Source organism: Sarcophilus harrisii, chromosome 2 (genome assembly GCF_902635505.1).
Source record: "Sarcophilus harrisii chromosome 2, mSarHar1.11, whole genome shotgun sequence".
In the NCBI taxonomy this organism is placed as follows: Eukaryota; Metazoa; Chordata; class Mammalia; order Dasyuromorphia; family Dasyuridae; genus Sarcophilus; species Sarcophilus harrisii.
In genome coordinates, this window is record NC_045427.1 from 353,654,567 (window position 1) to 353,667,830 (window position 13,264).

Consider the following 13,264-nt stretch of genomic DNA (forward strand, 5'->3'; position numbering starts at 1 on the left):
TAGATAGAGTGGAGAACAAGTCTTGAATTCAAATTCTTTCTCTGACTCCCACTAAGTAATGTCATTTCTCTGACCCTTCATTAACTCATCTGTAAAACAAGAGGATTATGCTAAATGATCTCTAAGCATCCTTCCAGCTCTAAATGTTTAATTCTATGAAAGGAGGTGAGAAAATTAGCTGTCATGGGTCTGTAATTTTAGAGCAGACATTCATATTAGTATATCACAGATCCATGTTGATATTTGAACATTATGATAAGCCAATTATTTCAATTAAAAGTCTCCAGCATATTGAGGTTTTTGTCCTGGCTCTATCACTAACTTGCTATGAGATCTTGGGTAAATCATATGCCTATTGAATCTCAATTGTCTCCACTATAAAATTCAAGAATCATTGAAGGCATTATAGCTATAGATGTTAAAACAGAGATTCTAAAGAACTTTTATAAACCAAATTATAAGCATGTACATGTGTGGCAGCTATGGATGAAGATAAAGGGAAACTAGTACAATCAATGGGAATCCACTTCTTAGAACTGGGGTCACTGAGTGTGAAAAGAAGAAAATAGAATTTTTCTTCAGTGTAAAGTGATAGGCAAAGAGTAGCTGAAGAAGGTCTGAGGGGACTGGTCTATCAGGTTGTATAACAAAGATGGAAAACAGGTGCATTGTCCTTATAGAATGGATCCTAAATAGGCATATGCTGATAAATGTTTAACAACTGGCTCTCTGAAGAGGCAAGACACACTTTTACATTTAATCTGTATTATTAACATTTTCACTATCACTTTCTCAGCTCTAAACAATGAACAGAATAAGAGATAAAGGCCTGATTTATTTCTGAGATGCTTACACTAATAACTAGCAGTTCAAGTGACTCAATCCTTCCATGATTCTTCATTGCTTAGCAGACTCTTTCTCATAAGAGAACAAAACTAGCTGTTCTAAACTTGAATTATTTTTGTGCCCTGGATACTGTTTTTTATTCTCTCTGATTGGGAAGAACTCTTTGAACAAAGGCAAAAATAGAATTGTGCCTCAATTATATGAGCTAAGAGATTGGATTAGAATAGTGAGAAGGCAGGAAACTCCAGAGCAAAGAATCTAGAGAGAGTATACTATTGAGAGAAGGTATAAAATGGGGATTGGTGAAGTTCATTAGCTAGGTCATCTTGATGGTGCCGCAATGACTAATCATGCAAGACTATATATATGTAACCATAACTCCATAGACAGGTAGTCAAATGTTATGAGCAAATAATTTCAAAGGAATAATTGCAACTCAGTAGACCTGGTATGAGCTATAGCCTTGATCCTAGAATTACATAAATTACTTCTGACCAAGAAACTGAAAAGACTATGGAAAGGTGTTTGTACTTAGATTAAGCCTAAATATGATGTGGATGAATGGATCTATGGATAGATGGATGAGTGGATGGATACAGGTAAGAGGCTTATTATTTTTATGTGAGCTAAGAGATTAGATTAGAATACTGAGAAGGCAGGAAATTCTGGAGCAACGAATCTAGAGTTTACTATTGAAGGAGGGTATAAAATAGGGATTGAAGTTTGGACATAGGAGAGGAAGAAGAGAGACAAAGAAGGTAAAGAGATAAAGAAGGGGAAAGTTCCAAAGAAATCTGGTTCAGACATAGAAGTATGAAAGCAAAGCTGCTAAAAAAGAAAGTTGGACTACCCTTTTCCAACCCATTCTTATTCTTGAAACTTGAAGCCCTTTCTTGAAACCTGAAGCCACATCAAGTTAGGGCTTGATATATATTGCTTTGTGTTTTATTTGGTTTTCAACTATTTTAAATCAATAGACTCAAAAAGTGATGAATGTAGAATTAAACTTAAATATGAATTGTGTGCAATTCCCTCCAATTTCACCCATCTAGACATTGTTGTTAAACATTCACCAGCCCCCTGCTCTAATCCTGATAAACCTATGAAGTTTTGCCTATGTGACATTAAGGAAGTAGTTTCCCTTCTGTGGACCCCAGATCCTCATCTGGGGAGTGAGGAGGCTGAGCTAAATGCTCTTGGGAGGTCCTTTCCTGCCTCAAATCTTATTATAGGCAAGAAGAGTAATATAATTTTAGCTGAACTGATATTGTCTAGGAATAAGGAGGTCCTGCTCTCTGTACACTTTATTTTTGATACCTAGGTGACAAAGTGGAAAAAAAATTGGATCTCAGTCCAAATTCAGCCTCAGAGACTTACTAGTTATATGACCCTGTTTTAACCTCTCTCTTTGGCTCAGTTTTCTCATCTATAAAGTGAGAATAATAATGGTAATCTCCCAGGATTGTTATGAATAAAATAAGTTAATGTTTGGAAGTGCTTTGAACAACTTAAATTGTTCTGTAAATATTAGCTGTGATGACAATGATGATGATGATGTTGATGAAAATGATGATGATGATGATTATGGTAATGATGGACATTGGATAGGTACAGCCTGGATGGAGGGGATCAAGTTCATGTTTTGTGTGTATCACTTGAAGGGACTGAATATTTAACCTAGTGAAGAGAAGACTTAGGAGATGGAAAGATAATTGTTTCCAAACATTTGAAAAACTTTGGTGGGAAAGGGAGTTGACACTTGTTTTGCTTGGCTTCAGTGGGTAGAATTAGAAGTACTGGACCAAATTTAAAAGAGTAAGGAAAAAACTTCTTAACAGAGTTATCCTAAAGAAGAATGAATTGCCTTAAGAGGTAAGAAGTTCACCTTCACTAGCATTCTTTAAACAAGGGTTAGTGGTGAGACACTGGAAAATGAGTGGATACCCATTGGTTGGAGCCTGGTATATGAATGAACTATTTTGTTCTCTAAGAAATGATGAGCAAGCTGATTTCAGAAAATCCTTGAAAGACTTACATGAACTGATGTTAAGCAAAGAGAATAGAACCAAGAGAACATTGTACACAGTAACAAGAAGATTATGTGATGATCAGCTAGGATGGACTTAGCTCTTTTCACAATGAAATGATTCAGGCCAATTACAACAGACTTGTTTGTGATAGAAAGTGCCATCTGCATCCACAGAGAAAACTTTAGAGACTAACGGTAGATCAAAGCATAGTATTTTCACTTTTGTTGTCATGTGATTGCCTGTTTTTTAACATCTTTCTTGTGGATTTTTTCCTTTTTAATCTGATTTTTCTTATGCAACATGACAAATATGGAAATATGTTTAGAAGAATTGCAGTCTAACATATAGGATTGCTTGCTGTCTTGGGAAGAGGGGAGAAGAGGGAAAGGAGGGAGAAAAATGTTGGAACACAAGGTTTTACAAAAGTGAATGTTGAAATCTATCTTTGCATGTATTTGAAAAAATAAAATGCTATTAAAAATTAAAAAAAAAACAAATAAACAAGGACAAGATGATAACTTGTAGGATATATTGAAAAGGGAATCCTAGTTCAGGAATTGGTTGCAATTAAATGTACTCTAAGGTGCCTTTGAATTTTAAAGTCTCATGATTCAGATAAGCCTTCAGACATCCAATTCTATGCCTCAGTTTCTTCATCTGGAAAACAAAGGAATTGGGTTTGATAGCCTCAAACTTCTCTTACAGTTATAAGTTGATGATCCTATCATCACATGGTCTCTTAAAGTAGTCTATTCTATTTTGCCAAAGGTTTGAGCATTAGGAACATTTTCTTTACATTGACCTCTCTGTAGTTTACAATCACCAATTCTCATGCTCTTTTCACTATTCTGTTCCCTCTCCTCTGAATGTAGTTTAGATTCTACTTTCCTTTAGAGAAGGTGATATTCAGGGATTCTCTACCCAGCACCCACAGTTTAGAAAGAAAAATGAACTTTAGTCCAATCAGCTAGTTCCACATCTCTTGATTCATTGTAAGTGGAGGCACTGTTTTTTACAGAGAAAGAAATTAAGACGCAGAAAGGTAAATGATTTTTCCAAAATCACACAGATCATTTGCTATAAAGTCATTTCTTTTATATCCAGAAGACTTCCCTGAAAATTACCTGTCCAAAAGTGATAGTGAAAGTAGTGAGCTCCTGCGTTACTGGAGACCTTCATACTCCTGAACATTTCGGACTTCATAATTTCTCAATTCGATTCCAAGTCTGCGGTTGTTTGATCTGTGAATGAATGAATGAAATCTTTGGAATCATTTGACAAATAAAGACACTAAAGTCCAAAAAGAAGGAATTATTTACCTAAGATCACACAGAAAGACGGAATTGTAAGTTTCCCTGACTATCCTATTTAAGGCTCTTTTCCATATATCTTATCCCTAAGAAACTTTCTGAAGTCAGGTGAGGGGCATAGGAAGAATCTTTTAATCCTCCAGGTGAGAGTTCATTTCTGCCAAAGCCCTTGATTTCACCCAGGCAGACCCTGGAGATAATCATAGGTTGTCAAGAATCTAAACCAATATGTCAGACATCTCCTTCTATTGTTAAGCTACACCTATTTTAAATTCTTTACTAGAACGCATGGAGAGAGGAAGTATGAGTCTGTGTTGGAAAAAAACACAGAGAAAGAATTCATATTCAACACTTAGGAATTCAGAAATTACGCTCCTCCTCCCAAAAAAAATGACACTCACGGCAAATTTTGTAACATATAAAAGTATTAGTAGGAATTAGCTATTTCCCATAGCCATCACATCAAGACTGTCTGTTTAGTGGGTAAAGACCTCACCCCTTCATGTAATCAGATCCCCACACAGTGGGAAGCGATTGCTTATAATCTTGGGTCTATAAAATTCACCACATTGAAATTCCTGCCATAAAACAAATCACGTGGAATGTCATATTTGAAGACTGGAGGGTTTTGTCAGCAATGTCCTGCTCCCTGCTCCATTGAAGCCTCTGTCATACCTCATCAGATAACATTTAAGTGGGCACCAGAGACTTATCCAGCATCAGCTACAATATTGGAGCAGGCTGGTACTATCAAAGCCTCCTCTGCAGAGTATTAGCACTCTGGGAGTCAGGCTATCCATCCCAATCTCTCAGAGCCTCAGACCAATCGGTGGTAGAGTCAGCAGGTCAAGCTGCCAGGTTCTTGAGGCAAATGTAGAATGAGACACCTAGGTGGTGCAATAGATTGAGTCTGGAGTCAGGAAGACTCCTCTTCTTGAGTTCAAATCTCACCTCATTCACTTACTACTTGTATGATCCTGGACAAGTCACTTATCCCTGTTTGCCCCAATTTCTTCATCTGTAAAATAAGCCAGAAAAGGAAATGGCAAATCACTCCAATATCTTTTCCAAGAAAACTTCAAATGGAGCTGATTACAATTGAAATGACTCAAAAGCAAACCCCCAAGTAAAAGGAAATCATTGCCTTTCTACTCATCTCCCAGCTTTCACACACCAGGGGTCCTAATAGAGACTGACTGAATGCTTCTGTCCTCATGATTGTTGCTGCCATATCCACATTCCTCCAGCATCATTCAGTAATCTCTTACCCTTTCATTTCAATTGTTTATGTCCCTCATATGAGACCTTTTCCAGATTATGTCTTCACTCAATCTTTGGTCCAATCCAAATATGTCTTGCAATTCCTCATACATAACATAAAAGACACTTTTGTCTCCCTATCTTTGTATAAGCTGGCTTTCACCCAGAATACACTCACTCCTCATTTCTGCCTCTGAGAATCCTTAATTTATTTCAAAGCTAAGCTCAAATGTCATCTCCTATAGGAAGTCTTTATTTCCTCCCACTCCCATAATTTCTTTGTATTTACTTTGCATATATTTATATATGTACATGTTATTTCCCTTAATAGAATATAAGTTCTGGTTCCAGGGACTGTTGCATTTTGTCTTTGTATGCAAAACATATGATACAAGATCTGATGGGTGTTCAGTACTGATTGAGTCACCTTTTTCCCACCTTATTTGGTACTGAATGATACTGGAGAAAGTCATATTACTATACCAACTGCATCCACTATAAATTCACATTATTTAATCTCAAGTAGACCGTCACTGTTACATAACATTCTTTTCTTCATCTCTGATTCATTTCCTATTAATTGTTCTAATACTCTTCTCACTCAATGGATAACCTTCCTCCTCCTATATTCACAAAATTGAGACTATCCATTTTGAATTTTCTCTTCTTCTCTCCTTTATATTCTCAGGATCCTTTTCTTCTTCCTTCAATTCTCAATTATAGTGCCATCTTCTATTAGGACACTTCACTAATTACCTTAGTAGATAATACTATTCTCTCTGCCTGAGAAAAGGTGTAAAAAAATAATAATGGGTTGTTTTTTAAAATTCCAAGCCCCCAGCCAGAAATCTTACTCTGGCAAAATAAAGCAATTTCATAACTCTCCTCCCAGGCTATTCTCAACAGCCCCCCCCTCAACACTGCATTTAAATAATAACACAAAGTTTAGCAATTTAGTTGGCTAATAACTCTATAACATTTGTTAGCTTGAGGATGAAAAGAACCTTTTATACACACAAAGATAAATAAACTTTTAAGAAACCAAGAAAAGTCTCCCAAACCAAGAGAAACCTCAAGTTCTGAAGCAGGCAATAGCCCTCTCAGAAGAAAGAGGAAAAAAAATAAGGGGGAGAATGAAAAAGGGAAGTATCACTGGTTTCCATATTAAGTTTGAATAGATTTCAGAAGTTGAAGGTCTACTTTAACATGACTTTCAGATGCCTGTGACCTTCAGGTCACATAGACGAATCACCGATGCATCTCTTGTTTTCAAGACCTCTTCTCTTCCCAGAAGCCCAGTAGGGGGAAGGGGAACTCTAAAGTCAAAATTAGTCCCATTTCCAGTCCCCAGATCAGGGCAAAACTTCCTAGGAGATGAGAAGGAGGACACTGAATTGTTGCCTAATCTGTAAGCATCCATCTCTAATATCCTGATCTATTATCTTATGTTTTCAAATGCTTATCATCTTAAGTGAGGGCAATATAGAATTTGGAGTTCAAAACTTTAAAAAAAAATTTAAGAGAGAAAAAACCCATAACATAGACTATCAGAATTGGGAGGTATTTTATGATGATAGAACAGAGAATATCAGAGCTGGAAGGACTTAGAATTACAGACAACATATTCACCTTGGGCTGTTGATCAGGCCCAAATGAAGCTGTTTATTACCCCAGTAGATGGGTATGGGAAGAGGACTCCCCTTAGAGGGAAGAACACACTGAATCAAATATCATATCATAAAGCACCAACCTGGTTGCTATGTAATTAACTCAAAATTTAATGAGCAATAAAAACACAATTATGCTGCCGTAATGCACTAAACTCCTATGCTTTTTGAATCTGTTTCCAAGGCCTTTTGGCATAGTCCCTTGGCACTGAACACAAATTGAAGTGAGTTAGAAATCATGCTTAATAAATGTAAAAATATACTTTGTGTCCCTGATCCTCAATCTCCCTAAATTCAATTAAGCACTGTGCAGGTGATGAGGTGTTTATTTCTCTAACTGTGGGCTTAGTTTCTCTCTAAAATATAGCTCTCTGTGCCCAGCCCTGGGGTATTGGGCAGGGGCTGACTCTGGGTGGGGCTCTGCAGATGGTTAAGTAAATGGCTTGTTTCCATAGCTAAAATTGAGATGTTTTTTTTTGCCTTCTTTACTAAACTGATATCTCAAAGGAGAGATTCTTTCAATTGCCTAATAAATATGAAATACTTCTTTCAATTAAATTGCTATTATCAGATTTCTTTCCCTCTTCTGTACATTTTAGAAAAGCAACATTTTTATTGATATTTTTAGTTTCCTTACATCATCATCTTCTAATATAAATATTCTCTCCTCCCTACCCCTGACCCTGCACACATTGAACCAATCCTTGTAAGGAATAAAAAAAAAATCAACTAAAGCAGAAACCATGTCTCACAATGGATACAACATCCCACATCAAAGTCTCACTCCTTTCTACCAATAAATATCTAATTCCATCTTTCTTTTCTTCTGAGAATAATATTAGTCGTAAAAAAAATCAGAATTCATCTACTTTTTAGTGTGTTTTTACTTTAATTTATTGTAACTATTGTTTTGGTTCTATTTTGTCCTACATCAAACAGGTTTCCCCAACCCTTTCTCAAAATTAATCTTAATTTTTTTGTTTCTTTTAGCATAATAGTAAGTCATTTTATATGCCGTTATCTATTCAACTATTTCACAATTGATGAGTACCTACTTTGTTTCTAGGGAGGAAAAGTAGGAAAGGGAAAGGAGAAGAAAAAGTAAGAGGAGGAAGAGGTGGAGGAAGAGGAGGAGGACAAGAAACAGAAGAACAAAAACCAGAAGAACAACAACAAGAAATAGGGGGGGAAAAAAAGAACACAAACAAGAATAAAAACAAGAACAAGAACAAGAAATGCAAAGAATATTTTGGAATATTCGAGATAGCCCAAAAGTCTTTGTGCAGTTTTAAGATACTAAATCCTCATTTTACAGATAAAGAAACTGAGCCTAAGTGAGTGCTCATGCTCTTGGCACTATGAAACTGCCAAGCTGCAAGCTTTTGGGGAGTGAAAACTATATCTTTGTGCATTTTTCTGTTAGTATAAAGTAAAAGGCTTTGTAAATAAGAGATACTTTAATAGAAAAAAATTTATGTCCATTCTCTCATTTGAGACATATAACAGAAAGTAAATTTCTTGAGAGCAAGGACTAACTTAAAAAAAAAATTTCCTAACCCCAGAAGCTAGTAAAGACTAGGCAAAGTTGATGGTTGATTAATTGACATAAAAGGTATTTCCATAAATGCTTGCCAATAAATCCTTATAAAAACTGTGGGAGAAAGAGTAAACTGGGATTTACAGTGAATCCTTTTGGCTGGAGTTGGGAAGATCTGAGTTCAAATCCAGCCTCAGATATTTATTAGCTGTGTGACTCTGAGCAAGTCATTTAACTTGTTTGCCTCAGTTTCTTTATCTGTAAAATAGGGGTGGGGGAGAAACAATACTCACAGAGTTTCTGGGAATATCAAAGTAGATAATCATTATAAAGTTCCGGGCATAGTACCTGGAGCACAGTAGGAACCATATAAATATTAGTTTTTATTATTATTAGTGGGAAAACCTGGAATAGAACCCAGGCCTCCTTCCCTCCAGCCCAAGACTCATTCACTGTACCATCTCTTCCATTTTAAAAGATTCATTTCCTCTGTTTCTATCTAGAATTGATAGGCCTGTATGCCCTCCACATGAGTGACTTTTCCAACAGGATTTTTTTTTCTTTTTATTTGCAATTAAACATTATCCTTGAACCACGTCCCCTGTAAAGCTAGCACTAATTTAAAACCTATTCCTTTCTCCATGCATTTTAAAGCTAGGGGAGTTTTATGAATCCTGACAGATTTGCTGATGCTCACTAAGCAGGGTGGGCTGAAGTCAAATGCTGAAGTTCTTCCAAGACCCCTGGTTGAACCCTGCCCAGAGAATCCTGGGGGAGGGGGCCAGAGGGCAGAGCTATCCAATGGGGTGGGACAGCAATGGTCTCATTCATTTCACTTGGGCTCAGTTCTACACCCTAGTAACCCACTTTCAGGCCCAGATCCTTCAGCCCCCTCCTCCTCATGGCTCCTTTTGATAGAGAAAAATATACAACAAATTCCTTCAGAGGCATTGGAGGTCAGAGTTAGAACCTGAAGGACTTTAGGGGTAATCTGTTACAAGCCAATTACTCCATTTTTCAGTTGAGACCCAGTTAGGGAAAGTTACTTACCCCAGGTTACACAAGATTTTTTTTTCAGAGGTAGAACCCTAGAACCCTAGAATATCAGAGCTAGAAGGAACCTTAGAAACTAATCCAGAGAGTTTGGTGCTATACAGATAAAGTCTGAATTATCCAGACAATTGGGTCACTCCATAGACACAAGTTAATAATACCTAACTAGTTTAGTATTGGGCAGCTGAAAACCAGATGTTTTGTTCTTCATCAGGGAATCATCATCATCATCATCATCATCACCATCACAATTATTAATTATTATTTTCTTCGTCATCATTAATGAAAGAACCTGGAATAAACCAAGCCTCCTTCCTTCTATCTCAAGGTTCATTCCCTGTACCACTTCTTTCATTCCAAAAGATTCATTTCTTCTGTTTGTTTCTAGAATTCGTAGGTAGGTCTCTCAATTCCCTCCTGTAAGAATTCCCCTTGAGCTTATCAAGCTTATAGACCTGTGAATGATTATAGATGAAAGAAAAGGCTTCCCTTTAGTGGTACCTTTAGCTTACCATGAGTGAGGGAATCTAGACCTTGGCCTACTACCTTTTTCAATAACTTGTTCTCCTTGGCCACAGAAGACAGAATTAGAATTAATGGGAACTTGTAGAGAGGCAAATGTAAGTTTATCCAACTTCTCAATCATAGTAATTGTCCCTATATGAGTTGCATTAGGAGTGGTGTTCAAGTGTTTACTAATTGCATGAGCATGACCGCCCACCTCCTTAAGCCTTAATTTTCTCATCTGTAAAATGGAGATAATGATACATTCCCACATCATAGGGCTTTCATGAACCTTGAAACATTAAAGAAATGGGAGTTTCTCACTTTTACATTTACATCTACATCTGCATTTTTATACTCTCATCACTAGAGTCCTTTAGACTGGATGACCATCTATTGGAGAAATTGTAGTGAAGATAGTTGTTCCGGTTGGGATTCCATTATTTTTTTGAAGTACTCTAATACCGAGATTTCATGATCCCAAGATTGTCCCTACCGCAGCAAGAAGGTGATAGAATAATATATAAATCTTTCTCCCACTGGGCGTAAGGGGTGGGGACCACACACATCTTCATGACTGGCTGCTTATCTGCTGATTTTGGGGCACCAACCTTTGTAGTGAAGACAGTCTATCTGAAAGCTTTGAGAGAAAACTCTAATCAAACTGTCAGGAGACATTTCATCTACTCGAAATGGCCACGTGGGAAAGATGGGGGGAAAAACAACAAGAGGGGTTGCAAGGAGAGAAACATAGAAAGTGGAAAGAAGGAGGGACAAAGATAAATAAGAGTGAAAGAGGGAGAGGAAAGACAGAGGAGGGGAGAGGGGAATGGGGGAGAAGTAGAATAGGAAATAGAAAAAGAGCGTGAGAAAGTGAGGGAGAGAGAAACACAGAGAGAGAAAGAAACAGAAATGATGGCAGAAAGAGATTACACACAAACAGAGGCAGAGATAGAGATAGAGAAAGGATGAAACAGAGAGAGGAAGGAAGAAAAAGAGACAGAGGGAGAGAGGGAGAGCAGAAAGACAGGAACAGGAGAAAGGGAGAGAAAAGACAGAGGGGAGAGGGTGAGAAGGAGAGCAGGAGAAAGAGAAAGAGAGTGAGAAAGTGAGGGGGAGAGAGAGATACAAAGAGAGAGAAAAAGAGACAACTAATGGAGGAAAGAGGAAAAGAGATAGACATAAACACAGAGACAAAGACAGAGATTGAGATAGAAACAGACACAGAGGAAGGCAGAAAGAGACAGAGGAGGAAGGAGAGGGAGTTGAAAGAGTAGAGAGAAACAAAGAAACAGAAAGAGGAAGGGAGGGACGGAGAGACAAAGAGGGAAAAAGAGAATCAGAGAGATAGAGAAAAAGAAGGGGGAAAGGAGGGGAGAGAGAGAGAGAGAGAGAGAGAGAGAGAGAGAGAGAGAGAGAGAGAGAGAGAGAGAATGTTAGAACTGCTTCTCCTTTGGTTTCCTTTTTTTCCCAAAAGAACAAGCTGTTCTGATATATTAATTATCTATTTATAATATGTAATCTTTTCAACTTCTGTCATGTTCAAACCAACAAAGGCTTCAGCAGCAGACAGCCAGAGAATGAATTGATTGCAGCCTGTGCACAATGGTGATGAAAGAGCGAATCTCTGGAGCTGTACAAGGAGGGAATTGGACATGACAGGAGAGATAACAGCAGGTGCCAGAGTCCCGCCAGCTCTCCAACCAAACCAACTCTGATTTTGGCTCTTTCTTCTCTAACTGGCATATTTTTGGCACCAGTGGGGGAAGGAAGGGTTTCATTTCAGTGGTGGCTGATGTAATTTCTTTGCAGCCTCCAAGAGTGCAGCAAGATCTGAATTCAAATTTCACCTAAGACATTTCCTTTTCTGTTTGACTCTGGGCAAATCAAGTCACCTTTCTGAAATTCCACTCCTCACCTGTAAAATGAAGGGTTAGAATCCAAGGCCATAGAGTTCCCTGTGATCTCTTGGAGATTTCTATGATCCTGTAAGTAGAAAAGTAAAAGTGGAATAAGTCTGAGTTCAGTTTACAGCAGCAGGGAGGAAAAAGAGAGCAAACAATATTACCTGTCCCCCCAAACTTCCTGCCTTTTGGGTAAAAGATGATGGCTCACTCTTAATTCCCTCAAGAATTTCCTATTAGATTTATGACATCATAAATCAAACAAATCCCACTTTCCAAAGACTACACAAATTTAAACATCCCAGAATCTTGTCCTAAAAGAACCTCATCATCGTCGTCATCATCATCATCATCATTCATCATCACTGCTATTTTTACTATGCTGCTAGCATTCACTATGAGCTAGGCACTATGCTAAGAGCCTTGCAACACCCTGAGAGGTAAATGCTATTATTACCCACATTTTACAGATGAGAACACTTAAGTGACTTGCCCAAGATCACGTAACTGAATTCAGAATCTGAATTTGAATTCAAATCTTCTCGACACCAAGTCCCACCACTCTACCTACTGTGCCACTCAGCTCTGCATGAATAGGATTCCCTCTGCTAGAAGTCAAGAACATTGTCTTGGGAATCAGGAAATATGGGTTCAAGTCCTCATCCTGTTTTTTACTAGCTGTAAGAGCTCAGGTAAATCACTTCCATCTCCTGAGCCACAGTTTCCTCATCTACAAAATGAAGGGAGGGGATGAAGTGATCACTAAGTTTCTTACCATCTCTGAATTCTCTAATTCTGTGAAGTTACGACCTCCCAAGTCAGGCTATTTCACTCTAGCCTAAATTGGGAGTAGGATTTCTCATCTGTGAAGCTGGAACCTGCCTCTCCCTCATTTGCTTCTGATTTTGCCCTCTGGGAATAAGTGAGACAAGCCTAATCCTTCTTTTCTGTGACAACCCTTTGAATACTTAAAGACAATGATCATGTTGCTCCTAAATCTTCTGTTTCCCAGGCTAAACATCCTCACATCTTTTAACCTGGCCCCATCTGACCTAGTTTCTAGCCTTATCGTTATCCCGGCTGACTTCTTCTTCTAGATAAGCTCTACTTTGTTAGAGCTTTTCCAATACACAGCCCCGCAACTGAGCCCATT

At 37.8% G+C, this 13,264-nt stretch overlaps 1 long non-coding RNA gene across 4 annotated transcripts in view; it reads right to left on the bottom strand.

Annotated features, from left to right (window-relative positions):
• Positions 1-13,264, bottom strand: part of LOC116421617 — a 188,107-nt gene that overhangs the window by 68,351 nt on the left and 106,492 nt on the right. For all 4 annotated transcript variants that reach the window (XR_004232080.1, XR_004232079.1, XR_004232081.1 and 1 more), the window contains 3 exons: positions 12,126-12,193; positions 5,138-5,204; positions 4,001-4,117 (listed from right to left, as the gene is read on the bottom strand). This is a non-coding gene — a long non-coding RNA (uncharacterized LOC116421617). The remainder of the gene's footprint in view (positions 1-4,000; positions 4,118-5,137; positions 5,205-12,125; positions 12,194-13,264) is intronic.